Source organism: Stegodyphus dumicola, chromosome 1 (assembly GCF_044657685.1).
Source record: "Stegodyphus dumicola isolate Sdum_Otavi_A_Nest chromosome 1, ASM4465768v1".
Lineage (NCBI taxonomy): Eukaryota > Metazoa > Arthropoda > Arachnida > Araneae > Eresidae > Stegodyphus > Stegodyphus dumicola.
Window position 1 is genome coordinate 193633554 of NC_140768.1, and position 20788 is coordinate 193654341.

Consider the following 20788-nt stretch of genomic DNA (forward strand, 5'->3'; position numbering starts at 1 on the left):
TCTTGTTGACAACTTGGGTCCATGGCTTCTTGGGGTCTGCGCCACACTCGAACCCTACCATCAATTCTTACCAACTGAAATCGTGACTCATCTGACCAAGCCACGGTTTTCCATTCGTTTAGGGACCAACCGATATGCTCACGAGCCCACGAGAGTCGCTGCAGGCGATGTCGTGCTGTCAGTAAAGGCACTCGAGTCGGTCTTCTGCTGGCATAGCCCAAGGAAGACAAATTTTGCCGCACTGTCCTTTCGGACACGTCCCTCGTACGTCCCACACTGATTTCTGCGGTTATTTGACGCAGTGTTGCTTGTCTGTGAACATTGACAACTTTACGCAGACGTCGCTGGTCTCGGTCGTTAAGTGCAGGTGGTCGGCCACTGCGCTGTCCATGGTGGGATGTTATGCCTGAAATTAGATACTCTTGGCACACTCTTGACACTCTGGATCTCGGAATGTTGAATTCCCAGACGATATCCGAAATCGAATGACCCATGCGTCTAGCTCCAACTACCATTCCGCGTTCAAAGTCTGTTAATTCTCGTCGTGCGGCCATAATCACGTCAAAGCCTCTTCACATGAATAACTTGAACACAAATGAAAGCCCTGCCAAAGCACTTCGCATTTATACATTTTCTACGCGATACTACTGCCATCTGTATATTTGCATATTGCTATCCCATGACTTTTGTCACTTCAGTGTATTAGCTAAATCGTGCTGCACCAATATTTTGGCGCATTTTCTAAGTGATGACACTTCCTTGATAAGCGCCAAATGTGCTTAGTAGCCTAAACAAGCAAACTTACGCGCCTAATCTGCTACATATAGATTTCAAATCATCGCCAAAACCATACGCGGTTTGCGCTTTAACAAAAAAGTGCAAGGGAAATATATTTTTCGTATGATGTACATTTGTGCCCAGGCCACTATGTACTTTTCGAGAAAACACTTTGAGAAAACATCTGCTGATACTTCATAAGACAAGAAGAAATGAACAAGAAAAGTATAGATTTAAAACATTGAGGATGGCTAATTTTCGGATTCAGCAATCCAATGCTACTATTTCTATCGTTAAGGTGGATTTTTGTTAGGCGGGGTTTCATTATAAATAATTTTAAACGACAAGTAAGATATTCTGCATAAAATGAAATTATATTTGACAATTTATCATATTTCTTGTTTCGAAAAATTATTAGATCACTTTGGTGTTGTGGTTGTGTCCAACCAGCATATAAATACCAAAACTTACTTACTTAATCGAACGCGGCAAAATAGAGGAGATTATCTTCCGTAAGAGAATGGATACTTCCAAGAAATATTTTTTAAAAGAAACTGGCTCGAATTCAGTTGAGAGAAGCCAGAAAAACGCTCATGCAATTGTTTGCTAGCCAGAATTTAAATCCGCATCGAAATACCATTGTCCATTGGCCTTAGCCGCATTCCCTCTAGTCAGCATTCTAAATACTAAAGAATTTTGCTCAAATCAGATCATACATATAATCATTATCTATAATAAAAATATTACTTACGTATTAAAAAGCTGAAGTATTTCAATTAATGAAATGAAAAGAATGTATTAAATTAAAACAAAATCACACTCAATACACGTTTTCGTCAAGCAAAATTGAACTCGATAACTATTTAAGAAGTTTTAACTTTTTAGTCGCTCAGATGGGAAAGTGGTTAGTGATTCAGACTGCAGTACAACGAAGTGCCCGAGTTCGAATCTCGGAAAAGGCATGGATGTAAACTGTCTGTCCCTTCATAGGAGGCAACGGTAGCCACCCTTGGAAATCAGGGGGAAAGCTTACATTTTTTTATGGAAATAAAAGTAACTTTGTTTTCAGAAGCTCATGAAAAATAGTAAGTTCAAAAACACGACCATTTATGATAAATTTGTGGAAGGACGTAATTTTCTCGAGTTAATTTAATCTCGCGATGAAACGTAATCGCAATGAAATATAACCCCAAGTTTCTATAACAAACACAACTGATCATATGTAATATATAGTATCCTTTTTTCAATTACAAAGACTTTTCTTTATTAATAATTTTTTTTTTCCATTTTACATTACCTTTCATTTCTGTAAATATGTAGGAAAAACAATCAGAGTTATGGTAGATGCACCAAACAGAGAATAGATTTTAAGGAAAAAGAGAGGTAGGGGTAAAAAAACAAAATCGAAAAATAAATAAATAAAAATAATAATAATAATAAAAATCTGAAAGGTTTCAGATTTTAAATTGCGTTCAAAGGGGCGTTTTTTTTTCAACGTTTCGTGTGTTACCTTTATTTATTAAATACCATGTTCTACGTACTCAAACTAAAAAATTTGGTTCAACAGCAATATCGCAAATTAATTTTAAAATGAGCATATCTTTAGAATTTCCGATAGAGTCTCGCGGCGCTAGAGATTTTTTTTTTTTTTTTTTTTTTTTTTTTAGTTGTTCAGTGTTGCTATTGCTCGCTTTGAAATCGTTTAGTTTTTTTTTTTAATCAAAAATTCGTTGAAGTGTTACAGAATCTGAAATCGATAATAAAACAAATTCCAAATTTCAAATTTGGGCCTTCAGATGCCCATATTCGCAGTAGGATTACGTCATTCAAAATTGGATAGCTCTAGGTACCGTTGTTTTATCACATTGAGAGAAATATACATACATTTATGCAGATTCTTCATTATTTAATTTCTTTAAATATAAGACAGAGCGATAATATATGGTGGCAATGATTTGAAAAGTGATACAGTCTTTAAAAGTTTTCAACGCAAAATGCCAAAACGAAATTAATAGTCCTTCGGGGTCCAAGGTTTGAATTGTGTAAACAAGCTGGTAGCATGGACATTTTCATGTTTTTCCCTATGTGTAATGTGTATACGAGCCAGTTTCCCTTAGAAAGTCCTCCACGAAGCCATCCGTTTCCCTTAGGCAGGCAACTCTCGTTTGCTTATAATAAAACATAGAAATTGTTCGTTGGTTAAAATATAGGTATACCTTCGGACCCGATGCAGCAATAAGACACCACTAAGCATCAAACGGATCCGGAGACAATATTGACATTTTAAATAACATTATCGAATTCTAGAGCTCAAATACAGCACACTGGTTTGGAGACGTGTTAACAGATCCTTGTCTCTAAATTGAATTAGGTCTAGTCAAATAGCAGTCCAGTATTTTTTGTGTAAAGTAAGTATTTCCCGTCTTCTCGTCGATGAAGACCAAAGACTACTTTTTCTGGCAGATAACATTTCTCAAGGAGGAAAGAGATGCTGCCATCAAATGATTCGTATTTATATCAAATAAATATTCATGCTGGATACGACTCACTAATGGAGATTAGATCTATTCCAACCTCCATAGACTCACTTCTTGAATTCATCGTTGCCATTTTAGCTATTTTCACTAACATATTCGTAAAATTCCCTTCAGCTTCGTTTTCTAATTAGTATCTTCGTAAAATCTGAAGGTTCAAGAACGAATTCTCGTGTTTTAAATTAATTTGAAGATCTGCTACTTGTTCTGCAAGAATTTTACAAAAATTAAAGCCTAAAATACGATATATTACTTTTCAAACATGTTAGTATATTTCTAACTTTTAATAGTATAGGTAAAATACAAGTAATTATAACTTGAGTAAAAAAATGAGAATACATGCCTTATTATTATTTTTTTATATTAACTAGCGATTAAGTTTTTGTTAGATTTGTCTACGATTGATGTTAATCTTTTTGATAATTGCATTCCGGGCCAGTTCTAACAGTCTTTATTCCTAATGTTTAGTACAAGTTTCTAGCATTCATAAAACTTGTTTCACTGAAACTTTGAAATGAATATATTTCAAATTTGGTTTCCTTATATTCTTTTAAATTCAGAATAGTATTTGTAAGGTGACTAAAGTCTATAATGTGGTCTTAAAATGTTAAACACCATTATCACGTAAATACTTGCCTTCTGTATTACTATAATACAATACTGCAATGCCTTCTGTATTACTATAATATAATGGTTTGGGGTGGGATCTGGCCACACTGACCTGCATGTGTTCCAGGGAGGAACTTTGACCGGTGTGAGATATCGAGGCGAGATCCTTGATCGATATGTCCGCCCATATGCCCTTACTATTGGTCCTCGATTTCTTCTGACGACAATGCACGATCCCACGGAGCTCGGGCTGCTGAATACAGTGTTTTCTCGCCACTTTGCGCTCGCTTCATGTTTTGCAGCTTCTGTGCTTCGCGGATTTTTCCAAAATACTCATCAAAAAATAAAAATGAAAAAATACAATCAAACAAAGGGATGAGTTAACTCAGAGTACATACCCCGGGCTCTCATAAATGTGCGTGACTGGTTTCAGGTGCGACATCGACCGATCAGAGTACGAGTAGATTTATTCCTGTGAGCTGATTGTCTGCGCATCATCGCATACTCACCTAGTATATTCTCTTGTTGTATCTCGCCAGTCTTGTCCATGATGTTGACTGTCTCGCATACTGTATTTTAGTTTTGTGTTGGCGGTAACTTTTTTTTATTAATTAAGCCTTTATAATGACGCCTAAGGACAAAGGTCAAAGCTCCCTACGACCAAATCTTGCCTGATGACGACAATGAAGAAGCTGAAGAAGGTGCTGACGAACCTCAAGCCAGTAATAGCGCTGACTTCCTTGAGATGACAAAGTCTGCAAGTGAGGAAGAAAACGAAGAGGAAGACGATGAAGAAACAGAAAAGCGTGGCCTTACCCTGGAGAATCTGCAACAATTGTGCAACATGGCAAGAGCGATGCAACAATTTGCATAAGACATTGACCACAATATGGTTCGAGCTGTTAGTTCAGCAATCGTATTGACGGGGTTATGTTCTTGTACAGGGGAATTTTGAAGGAAAAGAAAAAACAAAGACAGCAACTACCCATCACCATGTTTCTTTCCAAGTTTCTCCCCGGCTCTACCGTCAGCGCCTCCAGCAGAAGAGTCTCCGAGTGAGCCTAAAGCTTCTACGAGTCAAGTAACAGCCTCCTCCACCGCCACCAACACAAAACTCTTCGCCTCTCTTAGAAACCAATGTTGATTAATGTTTATTATTGTATAAGGTTTTTAAATTAACCTTATTAATTAGCACTGATACATTTAAGTAAATAGGTATATTGTTGTAATTTTTGTCTTAAATGTGTAAAGTATAAGTACTGTTTACAAATTTAAAACATCCTTGTACCCGCATACATGAAAATTCTTAGGGACAAATCCTACTTCGCGGTTTTTCAGCTTTCGCGGAAGGTTCTGGTCCCCATTAACCGCGAAAAACGAGGGATCACTGTAATATCTTGAGGGTCATGGTATGGAATGGCGAACGCAATCCCTAGAACTGAATCCTTACGTAGCATATTTGGGAGCATCTTGGGAGACAGATTGCTGCTTTAAGTCTTCTTCGAAGGTTGTTAGATGAGCTTGAACAAGGATTACTCCGTGTCTGGTTGTTGCTTCCCATTTTACTGACCGAGAACTTAATTGACAGCATGGAACGTCGCTTGCGCCAATGTATTGCAGCTAGGGTGGACAAATTCCTTATTAGAACTCATTCTTGTAATGTTACCTTCCCATTTTTCCGCACAAAACTGTGATCTACTGTTTCTCCAAGACTAAATTTCTCTGCCTAGAGTGCAATTTTTTGTTGCAACCCATGTTTTTGTTGAACTTTAGAAATAGAACTGTTTGGTGGACATGTCCTGTAAATTTCTTGTTTCTATGTTGCTTTATTAGGGCAGTGTATTACAGAAGTTAAAAGCAACACAGAAGGTATTTTAGTTACATATTTAATTTAAAAAAAATGTTTAATATGTCTTCATCATGCAAAGATAAGGGGGTTAAAAAACGCATATTTTTCATATCTATTGCAGAGACACATATACTGTTACTACGAAAACATTAATGGTAGTGGGAATCTTTTTTCAGAATGAATCAGAAGTAAAATAACTTCTTTTTTCAATTTGCCTTTTGTCAGTTGTAAACGGCGTAAAAGAATTCAAAAGAGCGTTAATGTCCGCAGAAGTAATTTGCGCCATGTCAACTGATGCAATCGAATACGGAAATAAAAAAATAAACACTGCTTCCGTTACGGGTACAGTTGCAGTCAAAGCTAAAATGACCGAATTTTATTCATTCATTTAACTCCGTTTTATATTAAGTGTCATCGCAAACGACGATCGTCTGAAATCTGAATCACTAGAATAACGGGAATGGATAGTTTCTGCTAAAAAAAAAAAAAAAAAAAAAAAAGAGCTCTACACTCCTTTTTAATCCTCTGTAAAAGCAATCTTTGTTGATATTTAAAGTGAATATATCTGATTTAAATCTGTCCAATCAAGATCAACGCTATTCAACTTTTAAAGAACGAAGGGTAAAAAGTCATGTAAATGTAGAACACGTACTTCAGTCGGAAAAAAGTTTTATTTATTTATTTATTTATTTCTGGAATGCAATATAAATTTTTTTTGAATAGTATTTTTCTGATAAACTACAGTAGAGCTTTGTTTATTCATCAAACTAACGAAGACGGAGATATTTCGGTTAATACATTTTTCGATTAAGCTGTATCCAATTTCGTTTACTTAAGGGGGCGGGAAGCAAAAAAAAAAAAGTTTGTGCACACCAATTTTGGCTAATATGTTATTTTTTTTACAGTCTATAAGATAAAGGTTTTTGTTTCGCAATATCACAAATGGCCAAGTACACCTTCAACTTTAAAAGCAAAATCAAGAATTCTATATTCAAATACGCAACTAATATATGGTGTTAAAAGCATCTTTCATTAACTACAGTAATACTGCAAATGTTCATAATTTGCATTTTAAATTATGTCAACTTTAAAAATAAAATAAACATATAAATTATTAAGAGGTGAATTTATTGCATATAAATCGCTTAATTTGAATCAGATACAAAGAAAATTCAAAAGATAAATTAATGGTCTACACCCTGTCAAAAGGCAACAATCTGAGGACCGGCTATTAGCAAGATCACATGGCAGATAAATAAAGATAATAGCAGATAAGTTTTCATATTCGCGCCCAGCAACACATATAAAATGCATAAAGGCTAAACTCATAATATAAAGTAACAGAATAAAATTTTCAAGAAGACGCCAATAATGTTAAAAATCTCTAATATTAAAAATGACAACACTTACCATCTAAGTCAATGTTCAAAAGATGTTGTAGACTTCCTCACTCTTTTTGTCTAAGATGAACGTCGGGGAACCTAGTGAACTATTTAGCGAATTATCGCTGAGTTCAAACATCTAAAACGTGGACTCGAGATTAACATATTCTCTCTTCTTGCATCATTTGCAGGAAACACGTTTTGGAATTTATAACTGCTGTTTATGACGACCTTACAGAAAGTCGTTAAAACAGCGTCGTCTTCTCTCGTAAGCGCCGAACCAGAAAATTAGTTACATTCCTAACAATTCTTTGCTTTCTGACACGCCCGCATGATAACTTTAATGTCCACATAAACTCCAGAATACGCGGTGAAAACTGCTTTTTCCTTATTTGCGTTCAAAAGTTACGCTCAGATCGAGTTCAGTCTCTATATAAGAGAAAAGATAAATTTTATGATTTTTTTTTCTTTTGATGCCTTTAAAATTCAAAAACTTCGAGAGTACTGGAAATACATATAAAGCGCGAACAGGATTTTTCTCACGCTATTCCAGAATATGACTTTGGTAACTTAGGATTGTCTAAGGCAGGAATTTCAAACTGGAGAACAGCGAGCTGCATGCGGTTCTCGAAGCAATTTTATGCGGCCTGTGAATACATTTCAGTTATATATTTGTTGCAAATATGGTGCTAGAAAATATTCCAGAATTTTGCTTAAGTTTATATTATTTTGGTACCCAATGAAAATCGCCTAAATGATAAGAGTCCCAACAGAACAGCCCAAGGCTAAATAACCCATACTAAAATAACCCCGACAAACGGGACAGAATCAATATTTTGTATCACTTCAACGAATTTTTGATTAACATTCTGATTAACAAACTCAGCGATTTCATAGTGAGCAAAACTGTACGGGAGACTGGGTTTCAGAAATTCTAAAGAAATGCTCATTTAAAAATTACTTTGCGATATTGCTATTGGATTGAATTTTATGGTTTAAGTGATGTGAAATCTGAAAGATTTTCAGATTTTTTTATTATAATTAAAAACGAATTTGAATAACACACCAGAAAATCTATAAATGGAACTAATTAGTTTGCAGTGTGATATAAATCTTATTCAAATATTTTAAAATGCAGATTTTATTAATTTTTATTCATTTTTTACTTTTTTTTTATTATTTTACTAACTTATTAAAAAATAAATTAGCTCAGTTACGAATTTTTATACTAAAAATAGTCGCTTTGTTTGAGACTATATATTCTTTCTCCACAGTTGAAAATTAAACCGAAGAGAATCCGAAGAGAATCTACAATTTGTAATGTAGAAAATTTTTTGTAATTTCTCTCCAAGTCTACAAACTTTATCAGAATCGAAACGCCATCAAGTGTCAAGTTGTAGGGAAAGATATTTTTTGGAGTTGAACTTCATGAACTTTCAGCATTAGACGCCTTTCTGGGATTTCTCTCTCAGATAGCATAAATGCCTGTATATACTCGTAAGAGTACGTAAACTAAATATCCGAATAAGAGATAAATAAGTTTGTTATTATTTACATACAAACATATGTACTTTTATTTATGCGCCGAAGAAAAATTTAATAAATAAGAGAAATAGATTAGATTGTCAAATAAAAGAAATTGATGATTTGTTCTCAACTGTTGTTTCACAAGGAAAATTTTCTCTGAAAAGTTAGAAAGTTTTTATAATTTGTTTATTTTCAGTTTAAATTAAATTTAATTACTGATATTTAATTAAATATGTTATAATAATTATTATTTGAAATAAATATCAGTCGTCTGAAAATTTAATATTTGGCTGTCTATATATGTAAATTACAACGTGTAACAAACAAAAATTTCTTGCAGGTACTAAACTTTAGATTTCAGAGAGAAAATAAATATAAATTTAAATGTTTTCCCTTAGTGATATTATTATTTTTTTATGTATGTTTTGATAAATATTGAGTGAGTGAAACTTAAAATTTATTCAAAATGTTTTCGATTTTGTTAATAAAAATTTCTAATTTTCTCAATTTTTTTCCTTTTTAAATTCTGGCCAATCTGCTATTTTTAGACTGTGCAATCATCCAAGGATGAATATAATTTTTTAATATCATGCTATTCTTCTATTTGCTGTTTTACACTCTCTCTCCCCCCAAAAAATCAGAGACTATCGTCGCAGTTTCAAAATCTTCAACCCTAAAAATTTAGTTCTATGAATATGTAACAACAGATACTATTTTTACTTAATATTTTTTAATATTAATGCATTTCTTCATAAATTTAATATTATCTGTCACAGTTGACTACAAGGCCTCGATTGAACCTTTATCGTCGACGATCTATACCCAAAATGGCACTTTAAATTGCGCATATTTAACTACATTAGTGTCCAAAAGTTAAGCGACATAGAGAGAGATTAGTATATTCGTATAAAAGTACCATTTAGCAGTTCAGATCAGGTACAAATGTGTGGCGCACCAAAACAGCGTCATAGACAAAACTGCACACATAGAAAGTGTATACAAGCTAGCCCGCTGAAAACTTTTACGGACAAAGATTTTCAAGTAAGGAAATGTGTTACATATAAAAAAGGGGCCTGTTTTGTGCACATCTACATTTCCGCGTTTGGACTTCAGAGAGAAAAATCGAAAGATGAAAATACTGAAAAATGAACATACGACACCATCTGATTGAAGCCAGGTGACAAGGCATCCGGAAAGGAGCCAGCGACAATCGGAAGAAGCCTGAGCCCTAAATATCGATCATTTTCTCATTTGCTGGCTGTAGAACTAGTATCAGAGTGAAGTAATTGTGCCGCCGAAGACCAGTAGGTGAACGTTCAAGGGCCAGAGGCGCTCAGGAGATTGTGTTCAGTGTCTGTAAATATGACCCTACAGGTCTATCATTACACATTAACTTACTTCTGATCTTACAACGTTGATAAAAAGAGTTGTATATACGCATAATCTTTCTAGCTACATATAACAAGCTATTACCATATGCAAGAGGGCAAATGGTATGCGTCCACTGATATTTTAATTTAAACTTGTCAATTATCACCAGTGCAAGAGGGAAAATGGTTTGCGTCCACAGGTATTTTAATTTAAACTTGTCAACTGTCACCAGTTTTAGCGCGATTATTGTGGAGATCCTCTCAGTTGGATTCCAAAGTATTTTTAAAGAAGACCTATAATTTGGCCTATAGAGTGATTTCACACCTTACTGATTTAGAAAATGGCTGGATCACGGCAGTAAAAAACTTGGACTTCAGAGAGAAAAATCGAAAGAGCAAAATACTGAAAAATGAACATACGACACCATCTGATTTAAATCAGGTGATGAGAGGTAACAAGGCATCCGGAATGGAGCCAGCGACAATCGGAAAAAGCCTGAGCCGTAAATATCGATCATTTTCTCATTTGCTGCTTGTAGAACTAGTATCAGAGTGAAGCAATTGTGCCGTCGAAGACCAGTAGGTGGACGTCCAAGGGCAATATGCGAAACGAATTCAAAGAAGATGATTTGATGATTTAACCAGGGATTGCTGTCCGTGGCTAGGCATCTTCCATAACTGTACTGCGACTGCAGTGAGGAGCAGAGATCCTGGCTCAGTATGTTCGCTTACTTCCTTCGGCTGTGTGTATTGATGTCATATTTCTGAATGATAACGTGCGAGTTCATAGGATCCATACTGTCGACCAATACTTTGGATCGGCTATACTGCTTCATACGAAATTAAAAACCGTTTCCCTTTGAAAGTCCTTCAAAGAATATTTTCCTTTAGTCAAATAGCCCCGACGTGTTTTGCATAATCAAATAAACCAAACCAATCATACGGAATGGTCATCGAGATCACCTGATCCGATTTCCATCCAACGTACATGGAACATGCTCGGAAGACATTTTATTTTCCCTAAATGGTTACAGATGTCCGATACCGCCATAGATGATCTTATTACTGGCATGAATTGAAATTGTCAATTATGCTATTCAAACGGAGGTCATGGTATTCCGTCTAAATAAACCTTCACCAAAGTACTTTTTTGCCAACCAAAATCTTGTGCATTTGCTCATCACTGTTATTTAATTATTTAGTAATAATTTTATTTGCATTTATACCGTTAGTGTGTTTTGTTATTCTTTATGACCCCATGATCTGTGAAAATATCAAGAAATTCGAGTATACTTTTTTCTTTAACGTTTGTTACTTAAATTTCAAAAAGAGCGTAGTTAAACAAATTTTGTTCATATTATCATACACACACACACACGTAAAAAGAAATAAATAAATAAAAATAAAATAAAAAGCACTTAAATCTTTTTAAATATTTAAATTCTGATTTTCATTCAAAATTTGACGATTCTGGTTTTTGATTAAAAATTTGATGCAATTTTGAATTATGCATCATGGTAGAAAAATCATAATGATGCAAAATGTTATTAACTGAAAATTCGTGCTTATTTAAGAACATAATCTTGAGATAGGATAACGCTTACAAGTACGAAGATACCTAAATCAAGTTGTAAAAAAACAATTCCTACACTACAAGCCAAACTCAACCTTGTCCGATGGTCATATGTACGCCTCGGTAATCTCGTTGTAGTGACGGGAAGCTGACATTTTCAAGCTGCAGCGATAAAATAGCGGATATCCCCATTAGCATTCCACACGTTGTCCAGAATGCTTTTAAAATAGTACGAATATTCATCGCCAAACTCGGGCAGACCTTGTTTTCTTTATTATATAAGATGAGCGTTTCTTCTAGCAAAGCCGTTCATTTCATAAGGATTTTCTCTGTCATGAAATATTATAAAACGCGTTTTAATTATTATTTCACGATTCGATTTGTACGTTCTAATGCTTTGTTATGCTGGAATACACCTTTTCTTTGTTTTAGAAGGTTCATTTTCTCTCTTTGCTTATGAAAAGAAACTTCTTCGCAATTCAACATCGAATCAATTACTGGAAATCATTTTACCAAACTCATTTGTTTGCTTAGTACCTCTTTACGTGATATTCTGTTAATTATTTTCAGACTTTCATTATTAAGACATTGAACAAATATTAGTGTTTTCCATTTAACCATAATATCTTATCCATTATAATTACAGATCAGAAACAAGAGAACGTTATTGCTAGTAGAAAGTGCGTAAGATGACTTATTTGTCTTCAGTGTCAACGCATAAATATGCGTTGCTCATAAGCGTAAAGATGAGAATCATTCCAAAAGCTATTTTAGCTGTACTTGACACAATATCTTAAAAAACGATATAGAAAACTGTATATATGATAAACATATTTCTATATAGCCTACATATTTCTATATAGCCACAGTTTCTATTTCTACTACTGATTCAGTACTACATCTAAAGAGGTTAGAATAGATGGAGGAAGCAGCACGACGTCACTAAAGTCAATAAAATGTCAACAAGGTGATGTTGTGACTTTTCATGGCCGCCACGCAGCGTAGGGATAAGACTTCTAAATGTATTGTCAAGTAAAATTACACTGACTTTGAGAGCAAATATCAACGTCCGAAGGCTCAGAAAAGTGTCTTAGGCATAATTTGCACAAAATACCATTGAAACTTTCCAGGTTTTACCATGTCTTACCATTATTTATCTTACAGTTACCATTTACACATTTTCATGTACCTAGTATTAAATTTGAAACGGTTATTTACAATCCTTGTGGTTTTTCCGTATACTAAGTAGAAAATCATTTATTTTAAATATTAAAATTCAAACGGGACACTTATAAAGATTCAATGATGAACAGCTAACATATAGACAACACGGATTAGAATGTAAACAAAACCAACCAGAAGTCCGCCTATGTCAGCAGTCATGATAAGTCGTGACGTCATATCGTGATGTGTCATGACTTCATTTTCATTGCTCGAAACATTTAATCCATTTATTCCAACCTCTTTACCTGCATCTAAAGTAAAGTCGAATAGTGGTGAAGAAATTTTCGTATAATTTATTATCGTTTTTATACATTTCTGTTGTCAGATTTATTTAATTTGTTATATATTTTTTTATTTTGAATTTTTCGTTCATATTATTTTACAACGTTCAAAAAAAGAAATACGGGAACAAATGCCCAAGTTTTTTGAGTTGAAATTCTTTTTAAGTAGATTTTAATTTTATTCAGCGACACGTGTTTAGCCTTGTGGTTGGCAACAGTAGTAGTTAATTTTTTAAAAAAAGATAACGGAAACATTCGAACGATTTTTTTAATATTTTTAATTTTTATATTTTTAATTTCTTCAGATTTTTTTCCCTTAACTATCGATTTTTAAGACTTTTAAATGTTAAAAGCTTTAGTAAAGTGTCAACCTGTAATCTGAATTTTCATACCGCAATTTTTAAACGAATTTTACAAATAAAAATTTTTATTACCGTTATATTAACTACGTAGTATCTGGATTTTAATATCCTGAATACATGGTCTCCTTTTGATAATCACTGCCACAGCAGTATTACTTTAAACCGTTACAAAAGCGCACTTCTTTTATAACCTGCATTGTATTTTCGGGAATTTACTTACCGCCTACTTTGGAAAAACACAATTAGATGTTACACCAAAACGGCGATCACATTTCACGATCATTAACTCACTTGAAGACTTTCCGGCTCAGACCAAATTCCACTGATAATGAATTCCAAGTACTTTTCTTGATTTCATTAAGCTACTGAAAACAATTAAAGAAGCCCTAGGAGACATCTTGATAAGTAAACTAGTTCACAGTGTCAATAAGAATATGAACTTATTCCTGCGGAAAAAAGATCGCTCCGGAAAAAAATAACGTGAATTTTATTTGACCAAGCGAACAGTTCGAAATTATAAACCTTTATTTTGAAATTCTTTAACTAAACGATTAGAAGTAAAATACGCTATAATTAGTCCAAAGGGGCTTTGTCCCTGAAGAATTATTGTTTTGGTTTTGCGATTTTGGGTTGAAAACTTTAAAAGGCTGTATCACTTTTCAAATCGTTGCCACCAAATACTATCGCCCTGTATTATATTTGAAGAAATTAAATAATGAAGAATCTGAATTAAATGTATGTATGTTTCTCGCATTGCGATCAAACAACGGTACCTAGAGCCATCGAATTTTGAATGACGTAATCCTACTGCGAACATGGACCTTATAAGAGATAGACTAACCCAGTGGGCGGGGCGCGCGTCACCGACATGTCGGCAAGAAAGAGTAGGGACGATCTGGTTTACTTTAACACTGAAACCTATGGCGTTTGTATCACATAACTCTTTTTAATTATTAAATGTGATACGTTGTATAGTGATGAGATTATGAAAGCCACAGTTTTTTCCAAATGGGATTTAATATATCTCATTAAAGCACTTTTTACTGCATTTCGCGCATTTTTTTCACGCGTAATTCTTATACAAACCATCTGAACTTAATTTTGGGTACAAATAACGTAAAATTAAATAAGATTGATAGTACGTGATGCTTTGAAATAAATAAGGTAAAATTAAACAAGATCTGATAACTTTTTTTTTTTTTTTTTTAAATTTAATAACCATTTTCAGGCAGTCGTTTTCATAACTATAATAACATTACAAAACAATTATTTATTTGATTATATCATCATTAACCTATTAACACTAAAGTGGAATATTTAATTTAGTAATTTATAAAATTCGGAACATAAAATTTTCTGAGTGTAATGAAGGGAAAAATAAAAGGTAAAATAAAATCTAGAAGCACTCAGATTTTATATTGCGCCGAAAAGGAATGTTTATTATGTGTTTCCAATATTTATTGAATATCATGTTCTTCGCCCGTAAACCACATACATTTGAAAACAGCATATCTTTAGAATTTCCGCACTGGAGATAAAACTGTTATTTTCCGTACAGTGCTCTCTCTGAACTCGTTGAGTTTATTAATCAAAAATTCGTTAAAGTTTTACAAAATACGAAATAGATTAAAACAAATTCGAAATTCGGCCGTCCAGATGACCATGTTCGGGTGGAGGATTACATTATTCAAAATTTGATGGCTCTAGTTACCGTCGTTTTTGTCAAAGTGCGAGAAACATACATGTATTCATGCAGATTCTTCATTATTTAATTTCTTTACATATAATACAGGGCGAAAACATTTGGTAATAACAAGTTGCAAGGAGACACGGACATTTATAGTAAAGCAGCGCAAAATGCCGCTTCGAAACTAACAGCCTTTCTAGGCTACCGCCCCTTTAGGCTAATAAATTAAATTAACAGTAAATAAAAAAAATCTTGTGCAAAACTAAAAATAAATTAAAAAAACAATCACTATAAAATACAAGTAAAATTAATTATTACGGTTAAATACAATTTTAATATTAGAATTAAATGTATAAAAATTTTTAAGGAGTCAAAAGTGTTTATCATTATGATGTATTATGAAATATAATTGAAATAAAATTCCTTTATAGGAATTGTGCTATAATACTCCTCTATAATTTTAAAAAAGCAGACAATTTAGAATTTTAAACAAAACTTTTAAAAATTCGTTTTAAAAATTTTAGTATTTTGTACTTATTTACAGCTATAAAAAGCATAAAAATTGCAAGAGAAAAATGCTTGTTTGAAATTTTCTATTAGTTCAGATTTAAAATATTATTTTCTAAAAGGAATAGTTACAAATTTCCTTACAGCATAGGAAAAGCTAAAAAAAAATCCAGTCCTGAAAGCATGCAACAGCTTTATAATTATTTGGAACGTTAATTATGCTAGATAAATATGGTAAATTTTTAAAAATCAATCTCAGTTTCAATAATAAAAATATGTAGAAATTCTAATTTGTGAAATGAGGCGCTACAACCAGCTTTTTCTTGACAATTATACACGCTGCAATAGGCAACCAATGTTAAATTTCTACAAGTCGTCTCTACTCCTCCGGATGGGATCAAGGTGACAGCCGGCAACGCCTCAGATGGAGAAAACCCGTTTGGGTTAGTCTATTTCTTATAAGGTCCATGACTGCGAATACGGGCATCTGAAAGCCCAAATTTGAAATTTGGAATTTGTTTTATTATCGATTTCATATTTTGTAAAACTTTAAAGATTTTTTGATTAACAAACTCAACGATTTAAAAGCGAGCAATGGCAACACTCTATGGGGGGAGGGGGGAAAATCCTTATCTCCAACGCGCGGAACTGTGTATCGGAAATTCTAAAGATAGGTTCAATTTAAAATTATTTTGCGATATTGCTGTTGAACTGAATTTTATGGTTTACGTGGAAAGAACATGATCTTTATTAAATAAAGGTAACACCCAAAACGTTAAAAAAACGCCCCTTTGGCCGTAATTTAAAATCTGAATCCTTTTAGATTTTCTTTTTTTTTTTTTTTTATGATTTATTTTTTAATGGATCTAAAAATATTTCTTACTTGCTAAATAGTATTCTTATTTTCCATCTCTAGTTCTTGTTTTCCAACATAAGCATTTTTAGTTTAAGCTTCCATGGAATTCACTTCTGTTTTTCGATAAAGATAAGACTATGTAAGGGTATTTGGGCATCACTCATGCTTTTTTACCGAAAACTGTACCTTATTTATGCTGCTCTAAAAGCAATTAAAATTAATTTCAGTTCAAGAAATCTATAATTACATAAGGAAGGTGCAAGAGAACTATTTTCCCTATTTAAAAATGTATTGCCTAAGTTTTTCCCTTGATGAAATATTATTGTTTTCAGTTTCGATAAAGCCACGAATGACGTAAATAAACATAACTTCTAATCGATGATAAATAAGATTTTTTATTTATCTCCAGTCTTTATAAAATTGCTTCACTAAAATACAACCTAAAATGAATTATTTAAAAAGTAATTTTATTGGACTTCGTAAGGGCATTTTATTACATATATTATTCTACATCATGGATAATATAAATGAAATTAGTTTCTAACTCTCTGTAAAAGGATGATTAAAAAATTTCTAACTGTACGTCTTGTGTATGCTACTGTCTATATGAAAAATGAAATATAATGATTATGATGATGTTCTGCGGTAACATAATGATTTAAAACTTCTACACACACATACACATACATGCATACACACACACATGTATATATATATATATATATATGTAATGATTCCAAATGCGTAGATGAAAGCAGTGGAACTGTCAACAGCTTACGATACTGCGTAGATGACCGAGAAGACCGTAGTAGCTTGAAGGTGGCACAGTGGAAACATGATGACGCAATTTAGCACAACATATTTTGAAAAATCACAAGCTTTATTTTTTCCACGCATATCAAATCATCCTTTTTCAGACAAGATGTTTCCTAATTATATTTGAATACATAAATTGCAGTTTGAATTAGCAGCGGCAGCATGGTTTAAAACCGTCTTGCCAGCAGGAAAGCTGTGCGGTAAAAAGGGGAAGGTTACAGTACTTTCATAGGAAGAAGGCTGGGAGTGGGAAAGTTTCATTTCAGAGTTTTGGTTTAGAATTAATTTGATTGGACAAGAGGTATCTGCATTAAAACGTTACGTAAGATAGAAAACTCTGGAACCTGTGAGAAGAGATGAATTAGGGGGATATCATCAAATTTAGAATGTTAATTTTGAGGTCATCAATTATATTTTGAAACAGCTATCATATTTTGCTATATCTTACATATATATATTATAAATATTTTGATACATTTCTTGTTTATGCATTTTAAGTTACAAAAGGAAATGCACAGATTGAAGTTGTTTTCAACTCGAATTTTTAATGTATTGTTACGAATTCTGTACATAGATAGATGATTTTAGTGCAATTATATGTGAAATTGTTGTATTTTTCTGTGTAATGTAACATGACAAATCTAAATAAAATAATTCATAAAGAGGCAAGCTATGCCGGAAAAGTAAGCATACAGGGGCAAGCCTATTTAACATTCAATAAATGGGTATCTCGGCTATTTGGTGAGATATTGCAATGCTGGCAACGGTTTTAGCGACTCTCTGTTTTTGGCGAGAAATAGCCAAACTTGGCGATCATTAGGCGGCATTTGGGTCCGATCCCTGTATCACCGTAATAAGTTTTGTATTTGAATAAATGTAATTGATCACTATATTACCTGTAACCGTAATTCGACTTTCATACTGCCTTCCAGTAATTTCAAGAAGCAGAAAGTACTAGAAATATCTCGGCGCCCAGGTGAAAACTGTATAAAGCCCAAGATAATATCTGCTCTCAGTTGTTGCTGTTAGGCTTTTAGCTGAACGTGAGTTCCGATCCGGTTTCCAGCTTGATCTCCGGTTTAGCTTCGCTCTTTGGCTGCGCTTTGCATTGCATTGTGTTTGACGTTCATAGCAGTTTGAAGTGTAACTACTGATTGTACTCTGTGATATTGTGAAGAGTTGTACGACTATTTTTGTGGAAAGTTCCAGATATCTGAAGTGTTTTTTTTCTTAGTCCTATCCTCTATTAACGTATTTTATGGAAACTTTTAATTTTTTTTTCAAGTATGTACTGAATATGTACATTTTCATTTTTTTAAATTTTGATAATTTCTAATTATTTTCCTCTCCAATTTCAATACTTGGTAGTCTTGCTATGTTTCCGAGTATACATGCGACAACAGCCAACACCACCAACAGATAATTCCTCCTGGTAGTACTGCAACAGTCACTCACGCGTGTTAGTCCCACGTTGATTTACGCGTTTTATATAATCATTACTGAACAGCATCCACCGATTGTAAAAATGTAAATATCAGCCATACACTAGATTTTTGCTTTTTCTTATAAAATTTCCTGCTTTTTTTTTTTTTTTTTTTAAATAATAAAATGTTTTGTTTTACAATTATTTATGAACAGAACTCAGTGCCTTTGAGCCGTTAAGATTATCTAACAATTCGTCAGTTCATAAAGTCATCAATGGATTGGTCACTTTTCAAAAAGTACCAAAGTTTTACAACACGACTCCCAACACGCGGATACTGGTTTATTGAATAACTAACTATACTAATTAAGTCAAAGCAAGCAAGGACTCTCTGCCAATGGTAGGATGCTTTCGCACAGAAATTTTAAAAAATAAGAAATTCACAAATTCTTAAAAATTCGAAAGGAAAACATGAATTCTTGGAAATTTCATGATAAAATTTTCAAGATTTCGTGAAGAAATTTTAACTTAAAACGGGCTTGCTTTCAAATTATATATAGAAAAGGTCCGGAATCTAATATAGGTGGAGCTACCCGTGTTTAGCTAACAACTTCTACACTGTTACAACGCCTGTGCCTTCATATTTTGTACTATTACATTTTTGAGACGATGTTGGTTTAGACGTCTCCATTCACCCATTGGTATGCTGCGAGGATAAGCATAGTACGAAATCGACAGAATCGAAATCAAAAGGCTAGTACCTCACTATGAATTCGAATCCCAACGAATGATCTGGTTACGTATGTATGTTTTTGTGGTTTTCATCCATGTATGTTTTTGTGGTTTTCATCCATGTATGTTTTTGTGGTTTTCATCCATGTATAACTAGGTAGCATCTATGTATAACTAGGTAGCTTCCTTTATAATATTTTGCGTATTAGTAGACTACTACAATAAATCAGACTGCTTGTCTGCTTAAAAATGTAAGGATGTCTTCATGGATGATTTTCTAACAGACACTGGCTTCATATTTATGCTACATATAGTAAAGCCCAGGAAACCCTACGCAACTAGCTCATTTCCATCTCTGGGAACAGAAACCGAGGCGAATTACTGGTGTTCAATTTTCTTATATACTCCATCACTCATAGGTTTACTTAACGTATATTACTAACGTATATTTCTAAATTATTGGCATTTTACAGCATAAATAACTGATAAATGAATTATGAATTTGACTGAATTTAATAAAAATTCTGATTTGCGTGTTATTTATGTCGGTGATCTTTGAACCATACTTTGGCAAAAGTCATATTCTACTCTAAAAACTTTGGTTAACCCTTAGAAAAGATACCTTACAAAATTTTCTAAATAACTTCAAAATTAACTTGATTGCTTAAAACCTGGAGGTTAATTTTTAACTTATTTCAGCTTTTGAAAGTATTTAGTAATTCTTTGTAAAATATTTTGTAAAATTTGTAAAATTTTCTTTGTAATCTTTTGTAGATCTTTTGTAATCTTTTGTAAAATTTGTAGTTTTCTCTCAATTACGAGAGCATTGCCTATTTCTAAGACCATTAGCGACGAATTGGGGGTTGGTATACCACAGGCGGCACGTGGCAAGATCAATAAAATTTATTATTATGCCTTACAATGGTTTTTTTTTTTTTCCGTGTGTATATATGTACCTACATATTTTTTTTTGTGTGTGTGTTTTCATTTCTTTTCCTAAGTATAACATAAATACCAAATTTATTGCAAAGGACTTCAACAAAGACTTTCCTTTTCGTAGGCAGACAACCTTTGTATGCTTTGCCCTATTCAATTTTATCAAAACAAACGAAAGAACGTTTCCCGATAAAGCACCCCAAACAAACAAATCAAGCAGGTATTTTCTGACTGCGTATAGTTGAAAACTGACTTCGTTAAGTACGAAAGCTTCCAATTGTCTTTTAAATTTGTATCAAAGTTTGAAGTCTAAAAATCTAAGAACATAAACGAAAAAAGGCGC

General features: G+C 33.2%; 1 protein-coding gene across 9 annotated transcripts in view; it reads right to left on the reverse strand.

Annotated features, from left to right (window-relative positions):
• Positions 1-20788, reverse strand: part of LOC118199605 (carbohydrate sulfotransferase 1-like) — a 190080-nt gene that overhangs the window by 96806 nt on the left and 72486 nt on the right. For 2 of the 9 annotated variants that reach the window (XM_085824418.1, XM_085824401.1), the window contains exon 1: positions 1253-1447. The exons of 6 other annotated variants lie outside the window; for them this stretch is intronic. The gene's annotated coding sequence lies outside the window, so the exon portion shown is untranslated. Of the gene's footprint in view, positions 1-1252; positions 1448-7179; positions 7309-20788 lie in introns of those variants that run through there. One more of the 9 variants, XM_085824428.1, reaches the window with a different exon arrangement.